Source organism: Miniopterus schreibersii, assembly GCF_964146895.1.
Source record: "Miniopterus schreibersii genome assembly, chromosome: 1".
NCBI lineage: Eukaryota > Metazoa > Chordata > Mammalia > Chiroptera > Miniopteridae > Miniopterus > Miniopterus schreibersii.
Genome location: NC_138101.1, coordinates 67,196,961 through 67,208,633, shown reverse-complemented (window position 1 = coordinate 67,208,633; position 11,673 = coordinate 67,196,961).

Below are 11,673 nucleotides of genomic sequence, written 5' to 3'. Positions count from 1 at the left end.
AAAGCAGGATGTTTCTGAAATTCCCATAATTTTATAAATAAGGAAAACTTTTGAACAATTAAAAATATGTTGCCTTGAAAAAAAGGAGTAAAAACAGAAAAATGGAAAGTTTTTAAGCTTCCTTTATAGCTTCAGGAAGGAAACTAACATTAATTAACCACTGCTTGGCAGATGCTATGTTAAGTGATTTACATTGGTTCTTATTTAGTCTTCATGTCAATTTTATTAGGTAAATACTATTTTCACCACTTTACATATGACAAAACTGAAGCTTGGGAAGTGACACCTAAAGGCAATTGCCCTAAACATAAGACAGGTTTAAGATGGGACAGTTTACATACTTATCCTTCTTTCTATATATTTTGGGACCAAATAATTCTATATACACTGTGGAAAACACATAGAAGTTTTAAAAATATTTTTTAATGAAAAATAAAACTGCCAAGTTAGAACAGAGCACATTTATCTATAGGTTGAATTATCACTGTCACATTTTTACTCTGTTTCAAAATGTAAGTTTGTTCCAGGAACCGATTCATTATTATTTTTAACATCTTAAACTTTGAATATACTCCAACTTGAATTTATAATATTCTACAAGCCAGGTATTAAAAAAAGCCTTTCTTGAGTAAAATATGCACATCTGTTACCCTAACCAACAATATTCCTATAGAAAATGATTTGTTTAAACACAACATAAACTGTAACCGAAAACCCCAAAAATAGTGAATATAACCATGGGCATTAGATTCTAATCATTCAGTGGTTGGCTATTTTACATAGATGAAGAACAAATATTGGAAGAAACAAAAATTTAAAATATTATACACAGTAGAGCCTAGCATTTAAAGCTACAAATAAAATTTTTAAAGTGACTATTTCGTGTTGTGCAAAAGCAAACCTACACCCAAGGAAGAAAGGAACCTAAAACTGATATTCACCAAGATTTTCATGTTCAGCGTAGAAAATCTTAATAAAAGGCCTTGAAATCAGGAATGGCTATGCCAGTCAAAAAAAGGAAAACCTTACAAATAAGTTTTTAACTAAATTCTAAGCAAACTAGAGCTACCAAGACTATTAATACTGCTGACTTCAGTTTATTTAATAGGGAGGAAATTAGTAGCTTTGCTTTTTGAAAGATAAGAATATACAATTTTATCCAAGATTTCTTTAGAAAACATTTTGCAGTGTAGTTGACAGTCCCTTGAACTATGTATGCACTTTCCCTCTAGAGTCTGTGTAAGCATGAGTATGTGTGTTCCCCCAGCTCAACAATCATTTATTTCATGGCAGCTCTGTGCAAAGCACTCTGTTACATACTATTATGTCTCATGATCTAAATACAAAACCTTCCTAATACAGTATCAAATTGTGAATTTTGTTGTCATTATTTTAAATTTCAAAGATTAAAATTTCCAAGTAAAACATAGTTGCATGGCCATTGTAAATTAATTAATTCAAACAACAGAGACGCAGGGAATGTCCCCTTTCATCACCACTCTCATTTCAGTTCTCCTTCCAGAGGTGGTGAGAACCCTGGAATTATTTCTGGAATGACAATTGGAATAAACACACTTAGATATGGAAGAATCCCCACATTGGTTTCCTGACCCATACAGCGAGGGCTCTTATGGTAGGAAAAGCTAAGTCATACAGCTCAAATGACAGAGCAGTTTGCTTGACAGACTGGACCTGTTGCAGAGCCTTTACCTGTTCTGGGTCCCACTCAAACCTAGAAGCTTCTTGGATTACTCAGTAAATAAGTAAAAATCATATGACCAAATGAAGTATATGCTGCCTCCAAAATCCTAAGTGGTTCCCAAAACATTGTATGTTTTTCTTAGTGGAAGGTGCAGTCAGATGCTATTCTTCAAGATCCATCTTTCTTTCACAAGTGGCAGGTTGGCTAATGGAAAGCAATGTGGTAGGAATTGCCACTCTGCATCTTTCAAGCTCTTGGTGGTGGCATCTATCTCTGCAGTCACAGGCAGGTAAATGCAGTTCGATTATGACGTCAGCTGGGACAACATCTTCCAAGACACAGTACGTGATCTAAAATCAGTGATCAATAAATGATGCTGTTTCTCTTAGAACCAGAATTCACAAGGCCAGGAATCAAATATAGAAAGTGGGAATGGTGCCTCTCATTATTCCTTCTGTTGATCAACTAGTGAAATTTTTTCTTCCTGTTCCCTACAACTTTGGGCTCTACTGGTCTAGAATTTTTAGCCTCAAGGGAGGAATATTTCCACTGAGGGGCACATCACGCGTTCCAATAAACTGAGAAATGAGACTGTCCCCTCAACACTTCACTTTCTCATGCCAGTGAATTAAAAAGCAAGCAAGGGGCGATTGATGCTAACTATCAAGGAAAATTAGATGGCCACCACCAAATGGCAGTGAAGAGGAGTGCATCTAGAATGCAGGAGGTCCCCTGAGGTACCTCTTAGTACTCCCACATTCTTTGATAAAAGTCCATGGAAAACTATAGTGACCCAAAAGGGGCAGGACTCTTAATGGCTCAGACCTTTCAGGAATTAAGGTTTAGGGCACCCCAGCTGGAAAGGAACCACAACCAGTTAAGGTTTTTGCTGAGGGCAAAGGGAATACTGAATGTGTAGTGGAAGAATGTAGTTATAAATAACAGAGATGACCATGTGAGCAAAGTTACTAGATACCAAAGGAATGTGACTTATCTAGAATAGGGATCATTATTACCTCAAAATGGATAAAAGGACTTTTTTTTCCTTTGGACAGAGCATGTTACAGTTGTATGAGGAACAGTTGCATTGTGTTAAGAGAAAGCAAACTATTGCTATTGCCCTTATTTTAAAAATTTTAACAATGATTTAAAGATTATATGTGGATACCAAGTTGACAAGGGATAGATTCTGATGGATTTGTTTTTTGTGGGGGTTTTGAATTGTAAGATATTTATTTATTATTATTTTTCAAATTTACCTTTATTGTTGAAAGTATTACAAATGTCCCCTTTTTCCTCACATTGACCCACTCTACTCCGTAGGCCTTCCCCACACTATTGTCTGTGTCCAGGGTTATGCATATATGCATATAAATTCTTATGTTAACCTTTCCCCACCCACTCACCCACCCTGCCTTCCCTCTGAGATTCATCAGCCTGTTCCATGCTTCTATGTCTCTGGATCTATTTTGTTCATTGGTTTATTTTGTTTATTAGATTCCACATATCAATAAGATCATGTGACACTTGCCTTTCTCTGACTGGTTTATTTCGCTTAGCATAATACTCTCCAGGTCCCACCATGCTGTCTGAAAGGGTAAGAGATCCTTCTTTTTTACAGCTGCAGAGTATTCCATGGTGTAAATGTCTGAGAAGATGCTTGATATGATTTCAATCTTCTTGAACTTGTAGAGACTTGTTTTGTGTCCTAACATGTGGTCTACCATTGAGAATGTCCCAGGACTTGTATTTGTATTGTGTCAACTTAGCTAAATTGGAACTATATTTCCCCGAATCCCTTCATGTATAGTTCTGAATTATTGTGTGCCCCAAGGAACATTATTATAAGAGATATTTTTAAATTAGTGAAACAAATTTCCACCTGATAATCAGTTCCTTTTGAAATATTGAAAACGCTCAATTGAAAATAGAAAATTAATTATGTGAATCGCATCCATATAATAGATATTAAGCAACCATTAAAAATGATACTGCTGACTTTTATTTTCTGAAAATTACAGATGTTCACAATAGGTTTAAAGTGATGAAAATCAGACTGTAAAATTGTATGTAGGGTTTTGGCCCACTTGTTATTGTATGTGTTTCCAAGGCATTGTGCATTGAAAAAACCTAAAGGGACATAAAAGTGATTAATTTCTATGTGATGAGATGACAAATTATTTTTCCCTTCTTCAAAACTGCATGTATCTCTTATTTGTTCGCCGCTGAATTCTGTAAACAGTGAGTAATAATGCTTCTCAAAGTTGTTCCCATTACTATGCAGCACCAGACAGCCAACTATAGCATCAGAAACTCCCTGTATGGAATGAAATGTATTTCCACACTGAATTCCCGGCACCTCTCACAGTGCTGGCACATAGTTGTACTCATTAAGTATTTGCTGAAAAAAATCAGTGAACAAACCCTTGACTTTTCCATCTCATTGGATCCTTCAATGTGTCATCTTAACAACTGCACTTCCTTCAAAGACTTTAGCTTGTTCCCTCCTGTCCATCTCCACCACCACCTATTAGTCCAGACCTGCACCGCCTCCTGCCCCAGGGCTCCCCACATTGCAACCGGGGGGCTTGGTCTAAGAAACTGACCAGATCGCATCTGCCAATCAAGACACCATCCTTACTGCTAGCCACAGAGAAGCGAGCTGCTGGATAAGGGTTGTTCTTTTTTTATTCATTACTATCTTCACTCTTTTGTATCTCACAGCTCCTTTCTATATTTTATACCGGTTTGGTGGACACTGTGGTGTCCTCTGAAAGCATGTACCGGGTCTCACACCCTTCTCTCCCTCCCTCGGGAGAGGTGGGGACCAAGGAGGGCAGGCAGCAATGTGGTGATAAGGTCCGCCATCCACTTCTCCATTCATCGAGCATTTATGGAGCGTGCAGCACGGACCAGCTCTGTTCTGAGCTTTGGGGGCGGGAATGGGGAGGGGGCATGTTAAGCAGAGTCTGATTCCTGTCCTCAGAAATGGTCATTCTAATCAGGGGAGAAACCCACAGTCAGGGTCAGCTGTCTGGGAAGCTGGTGCTTGCTGGAGGTTTGGGCCAATTGCCTTCAGAGTTCTGAGACACGAGTGATTCATTTTCAGGTAGAAAAAGGCAGGTTTACAGAAGAGCTCACCCAGCTGAGCATTAACGGAGGAGCTGGATTCCTCAAGGGCTGGGGAAGGGTGTTCCAGGCATGACGAGCGGTTGTGTATGACAGAGTAAAGAAAGGCTGGGGATCGGGCTCGAAAAGGAGGGACAGAGTGTGACGGTGGAGGGTCTCTCAACGTCATGATGCCTCTAGATTTTATATAAATTGTTGGGTTTCTAACACTGAAAGTTTTCATTTGTTTGTTTTTAATATATATATATATATCTTCACTGATTTCAGAGAGAGGAAAGGAGAGGAAGAGAGAGAGAGATAGAAACATCAATGATGAGAGAGTCATTGATCGAGCCCACAACCTGGGCATGTGCCCTGACCGGGAATTGAACCCCAATCGCCTAGGTCACAGGTCAATGCTCAACCGCTGAGCCACGCCAGCCGGGCAAGTTTTTTAAGTGGAAATAATCAGTGTGTGTTTGGAAGATGGATGGGGTAGCAGGAGGACATGAGGCAGAGAGGCCTTGAGGACCTCAGTGTGGGAGTCCTACTGAGAGATGAGTGCCTGCGACGCTGTGGGGATGAAGGGAGCGGAGAGGTCAGTGGTATAATTATAAGAGGTCAGTAGCTATAATTATAAGAGGTCAGAAAGATTACAAAAGATCTATCGCGGGTAGAATCAGTTGAATTTTATCAACTGGTGGACATGAGGCTTGGTCCCTCTGGAAAGGAAGAGCTGTGATGAACGTGTACTGTGTGCAAATGGCCCCAGGCAACCCTGCAGCTGTGTCCCAGGGGCAGGCCTGGGGAAGGAGGGCTCTCCTGGAGCCAGGGGAGAAGACTGGGGAACTGGCCAGGGTCAAGCAGTGCTTCGGTGGTTAGCGAGAGTCAGGTAGGAGCAGAGCTGCTGCTCTCTGGGGACTCTGATTATATGTGCTCCTCACCCGCCACCCATTACAGCCTCTCAGAGAGTGATGCAAAGAGTGGAGGCTGTGGTCCTGCTATCTGCCTGCTGAGAACCACTGCTCTGGAAGGACCCTCGGGGGGATACTGGTGAGGTTGGGAAAGAGGCTAGGGTTAGAGATCCAAGAGTCAGCAGTATCTGGGTGATAGTGGGAGCCGTATCAGTGGATAAACAAGCCGAAACCCGAGATGGAGGCGGCAAAGGTTTTGTTTGGAGGGACCATGGATCTCCTTGTGGAGCTAATAAAATCTATGAGCTCTCTTCCCAGAAAAATGTCCACACATACCCACCAAATGTAGCTATAATTATAAGAGGTTTGCAGACTAAAGTTAAAAGAGTGAGAGGGAAGTCCTGGCCCATGTGGCTCAGTGGTTGGAGCATCCGCTCATGCCAAAGGGTTGCAGGTTCCTTTCCCGGTCAAGGGCACATACCTGGGTTGCAGATTCATCCCCAGTCGGGGCACATGCAGGAGGCAACCAACAAATGTGTCTCTCTCGCAACAATCTACCTTCCCACCCCCCTTCCTTCCACTCCCTAAACATCAATGGAAAAACAACAACAAAAAAGAGTGAGACTCAGCTGGTTGGAGTGATGCTCCTGTACACCAAAAAATCGAGGGTTCAATTCCTGCTCAGGGCATATACCCAGGTTGCCTGTTTGTCCCGGTTGGGGCATGTATGGGAGGCAACCGATCGGTGTTTCTCTCTCTAAAAATCAATAAACATATAAAAATTAAAAAGTGAGAGGGGAGAGAGCTGACAGTGGTGCCTAGGGAATCACCTACATGATTACGAGGATACCACGAAGTAGCCACAGAAGATCAAAGGAGCAGAAGAGCGGTGGGAGAGCAGCAGCAGGGAAGGCTCAGAGGGGAGGTTTCCAGCAAGTTAGATGCAGTGAAACTGAACAGAAGCCACTGCACACAGCCTGAGGACATGGTATCCTGGTCAGTGCTCGTAAATGTTTGGCAAATTAATTCATTAATTTCAGTAGCATGGGGTCAGGAGAAGGCATACGGTAGAGGGGAGAAGTGGGTGGGAATGTTTAAAATAATAGTAGTGATTTAATATAGAACTTATCCCTCCCAACTGAGTATGAAAGGAATCTTCTGTAATAGTTATACACACTCATGCATCTTCCATTAAAAGTTTTAAAGGAAAATAACTAAAATTGCACATTTTTCACGTTTCCTGCAAAGCTGACGCAGTTCAATTAGGTGTGAGTTTTTCTAACCGTCCGCATGTAATTCCCCTCTGTGGCCACAGCGGGGCGGTAGTTCTCTTTTATAGGAGTCACGGTCCTGAACAATTTAACTTCACCAAAATATATTTTCCACACCTTGAGATTTATCAACTATATTCGCAAGCATAGTGAAAAGGCAAACTTATTTAAAAGAAACTCGTCGCAACGCTGTGATCAAATAAACGCAATGAAACATCACACGAGTGGGAAAGGCTGCTTCCCACGGCAGTCAAGCGTCTCTTTAAAATGCAAACGGCTACTCTTTTAATGATGAAAGAAAAATCTTGTGAAAGCAAGATTTTCAGATGAATAAAATATCAAACCGAGGATATTTTCTTTTACATCTAGTTGCCTTGCAAATTATATAGGCTTATAAAAGCAAAAAAAAAAAGATTAAGAACAAAAGAAATGCATATTTGTCTGGCACATTTTGGTTATTAAATCTTAAAAAAAAGAAATCATTTCTAGTGACACTTTTTTGTGAGTACAACAAATTTTATTAGTATTTTTGATAAGGGAGCAGAAAAGATCTATACTTTATTCAAAAGAGTAAACTGATAATATAATTAAAGAGCTTAAAGAACTGTGGCCTGGTTAAATTTTCCTCTAGTGAAGCTTTTTAACTTATTAGATTTCATTTTTTAATACAGAATCAATAACAAAAGTGACCTACAGCACCATCATGCAGATGATCTCTGTTCTTTTAAAAAATAAGATTACCTGTTCAGTTATAAAATTCAGAGAAGAAGCAATAAAAATATGAAAATCAAATGCCATCTTCCCCTTATCACCATCTCTGTTTCCCATTCCTTCTCCCTTGAAAGTAGCCACTATTAATAGATCTTTGTGATGAAGAATATTTTCCACGGAATGTTTTATCCCAAGATTAAGAACGGCATTTAAAACAACAGACTTTAATCTTTTCAAAAGAATTTGAACCAGAACCTGGATTGCAATCTGGTTGCACATGTGAAATGTGGCAATGGCCTCAGAGCCAAAGCCCTGTGTAAATGGCCAACCATACCACCAGCACCCCCCACTGACACCTTTCAGAGGAAATAAGAAATCAAAGTGCCTTCTCACCTCCAGAAATGATCTTTCCAGAGGTAAGGTATTTGGGGTGCGTTTGAACAGCAGCTGCTCCTGCTGGCTGCCAGAAACCCAGAGAAAAGACCACTGTCTCCAGGGCTGTCAATTGGGCCCTTTCATACACGCTTATGTCTATTTAACAAAACAAAACAAAACAATTCTAGCTTAGAAATGACAAGAGACCCTTTAAGACATCGATTTCTCCATACTTGCACACATTGAAGAGAAAAGTATGTTTTTTATACATACTGAATAAAATATCTAACTTTTTAAGAATGTTGTAAAATATTTCCATATGTACATTATATCAAAGTACTTTTCCCCAAAGTTCGGTTGAAAGGAAATACCCAGAGCATTAGGCCCATCAGAATAGATGTCTCCAGTTGTGGTTTTCAGATGCCCTAACATGCTTCTGCCCAGAACTAATCAAATGCAGCTTGGCACTTCCAGCAGTGTGTGTGTGTGTGTGTGTGTGTGTGTGTGTGTGTGTGTGTTTCTTTACAAAGAGAAAAAAATCATTTTGGGTAAAACATGATATAGGAGGGTAAGATATCAGTTGACGTTCTGATTTATTTCCAGCATTATCACTTGTCTTTAATCATTCAAATGAGGAGATTCCACTGTGACCACCTTGACGCACTTTTTTTCTTCGTAAGTATATATTAGGGCAGGTCTTGCACTGGAAGTAGGATAGGGTGCGGATAACACGGGCTATTTCACTGAACCCCTAGAGCCTCTGAAGCTATGACATCTTCATTTTACAGGTGAGGTGACTCAGAGTTACAGAGGGTCAGAAACATGCTCAAAGTCACCTGATTGGTTAATGGTGGACCTAAGATTTAAATCCATGTTTATCTAACACCAAATCGTACATGTTTCCTGCCATATCTCTTTTTTAATTGAACTTATTGGAGTTACATTGGTTAATAAAGTTATATGGGTTTCAAGTGTACGATTCTATAATACACCACCTGTAGATTGTATTGTGTGCCATGTCTTGTGAAAGGGCAGTCCAGGGCCCGTTTCAGCTTGGAGATCTTGTTAAAATGCAGGTTTGGGGCCCCACTCTCAAAAGATTCTGACTGGGAAAGTCTTAGACGGGGCTCAGGAATCTGAATTTTAACCATCTCCCCAGCAGATACTTAAGTGAATCTAAAGTGTGAGAACCATTGTCTGTATCCTAATGCTCCACTTTTTAAAACAGAAAGGGAAATTCCGTAGGCTAAACCTAATTTTAGCCCATGTTGACTATTTGTAAAGAGGTGGCAATCCGTGTGCTCTTCACCACTGAGCGTGCCCATGGCATTACCTATTAAGCTTTGTTTTCATTTGATAGAGAGATCCTGACTCCCAAAGGACTGAATTATCAGCTTCACCTGCTTGAGATTCTTTTAGCAGAAGTTGTTCTTATGACCCACCATCAGTAATTATAAAGCTAAATGTAAAGTCCACAGGGAACACGCTGATTCATGTTCACCCAGGGCTGGTGGCAGATACGTTCTGAGACAAGGTTGTGAAGAGAGATGGAAAGAGACCCAGAACTAGCATTTATTAAGTTCCTACTGTGTGCCAGGCACACTCAATCTTTGTAACAATCCTGGAAGACAGATATTTTTATACCCATTTTGGGGGTTGATAAAACAGAGACTTGGAAAATTTAAGTAGCTTCTCAAGGCCACCTAATGGGTAAATAGTGAAGTTTATGCTTTGTTCTCTACAGCCAGCCACATGCTTGTGTGTGTGGAAAGAGGGGGCGAGGAAGGGAGATTGGGGAGATGGGAGACTGTATACTCCAGGAATTCTCTCCAGGCTCAGTGCCAGCACAGTGCCTGGTGTACACCTAGTGCACCGTTAATGTTTGTTGAATTAATTGCTGTGAATTCTTCATGCCGTTAAAGAGAACTTTCTAAATGCTAATGTACTCAATACTCCTTGGTCTCCCAATTGCCCACAGTAACAGTTCTCTAACTTGTTCAGAAAGCAAAACATTTAGAAATCATGGTGCTCTTTGCAGAACACAATAGATTTCTATATTATGCCACAATTTAATGTATTGTTCATTAGATTTTGTGCAAACAATATTCAGCACCAAAGACTTAAGGGAAAAAAAAGACACATAAATCAACACATTCACCCATACACATAAAGTTTTTTCTAAAAATTGGGACTATTGGATTACCTTGCAGAAGATCAAAGTTTTATGGTTTGCTATTTCTTTTTTTCCAAAATGTTAAATTTCTCCAGATAATGTTCAGAAGAAAAATATAATCTCCCTTGATTTTAGACAGTGCATTCCTGGAAAACTTAGTATTAATTAAAACCACGCGAAAAATACTTTTTGTTTATATTTAAATGGAATTTACCAAGGCTTAGACAATAAAAAACAGGTATACCACCTACATAAAAATCTGATTGGATACTGGAAAGTAACATAGGACTTGGGACGGTTTGTCGAGAGGACTGTCTTATACTACAGAATGTGTTGCATTAATGCTCCAACAAAATTTCCAAAATGCACCATAGGTGCCATCCATTGGCTTGAACCATTGATTTAAACTAATCTGTCAAAAGGTATACATGGCTTATAAAAAATAAGATAAAAAGTAAAAATAAAATAAAAAAGGCATACATGGCTGAACTAGACAGCTAGATGGTGAGCTCCTGGAAGGCCCTGGTGGTTTCATAGTCTCCTTCAGAGCACCATCCTGAAGCACAGTAGAGACTTACTTCATTAGCAGGACAAATAAAATGAATTAATGAGCTTACTAATCGAATCTTCCAGAGCAGATGACTTAACCAAGGTAACAGAAGTAATTGGTGGACTATCTATAGTCCAGGCCTCTTTGCCTCTAGTAGAAATAAATGCTCTTTCTGCTAAATTAGGGATCTTCAAATTTGGCACTCCATACCTTCAATCTCCAGGGTTACCTGAAGACATCGCAAGGGCTGCTGGGGCGTTGATAGTTTTAAGGAAAGCATTTCTAGATTATCAGCTTCCATATGTGTACTCTTTCTTAAAATTGATCTCCTACCCCCACCTCCATCCCCTTTTACAATTGTTTTCCTCCCATTGTACAAAAGAAAGGGAACCTCAAACCAGTTGGTGTTCCTTGGTGTATTGATTGGATGCATATAAAATTTGAGGGCAGTGAATGAACCACTTTAAATACTGGGGTAAGCCCAGCCTCCTTCAAACAAAGCACCTTTGATGGCCACCCATCCACTCAAGAGCCAGTGACCTTCCTGGAACATTTTGCAGGACTCGGCACAGGAATACAAATAGATAATATCATGTCAGGTATCCTGTCTAAACACTAATAAATCAAGCTAACAAATGGTTCAATAAGATGAGTTGTGGCCTCCCACTTTCACAGACGTACCTTCCAAAGGCCTTAAAGGCCGGGTTCGACATTAGAATTCTAGGGCCCGTCAGAGTTCTCTGTCCAGACGTGGCACAGACACAGAGCAGCCTGTTCCCCGCGCAGCCCACTCTGTGCCAGGCCTAGGGCTCTGCTTCCTACCTGGGGGACTCTCACGTGCAGGTCCCTGGACAGCTCAGCCCACACAT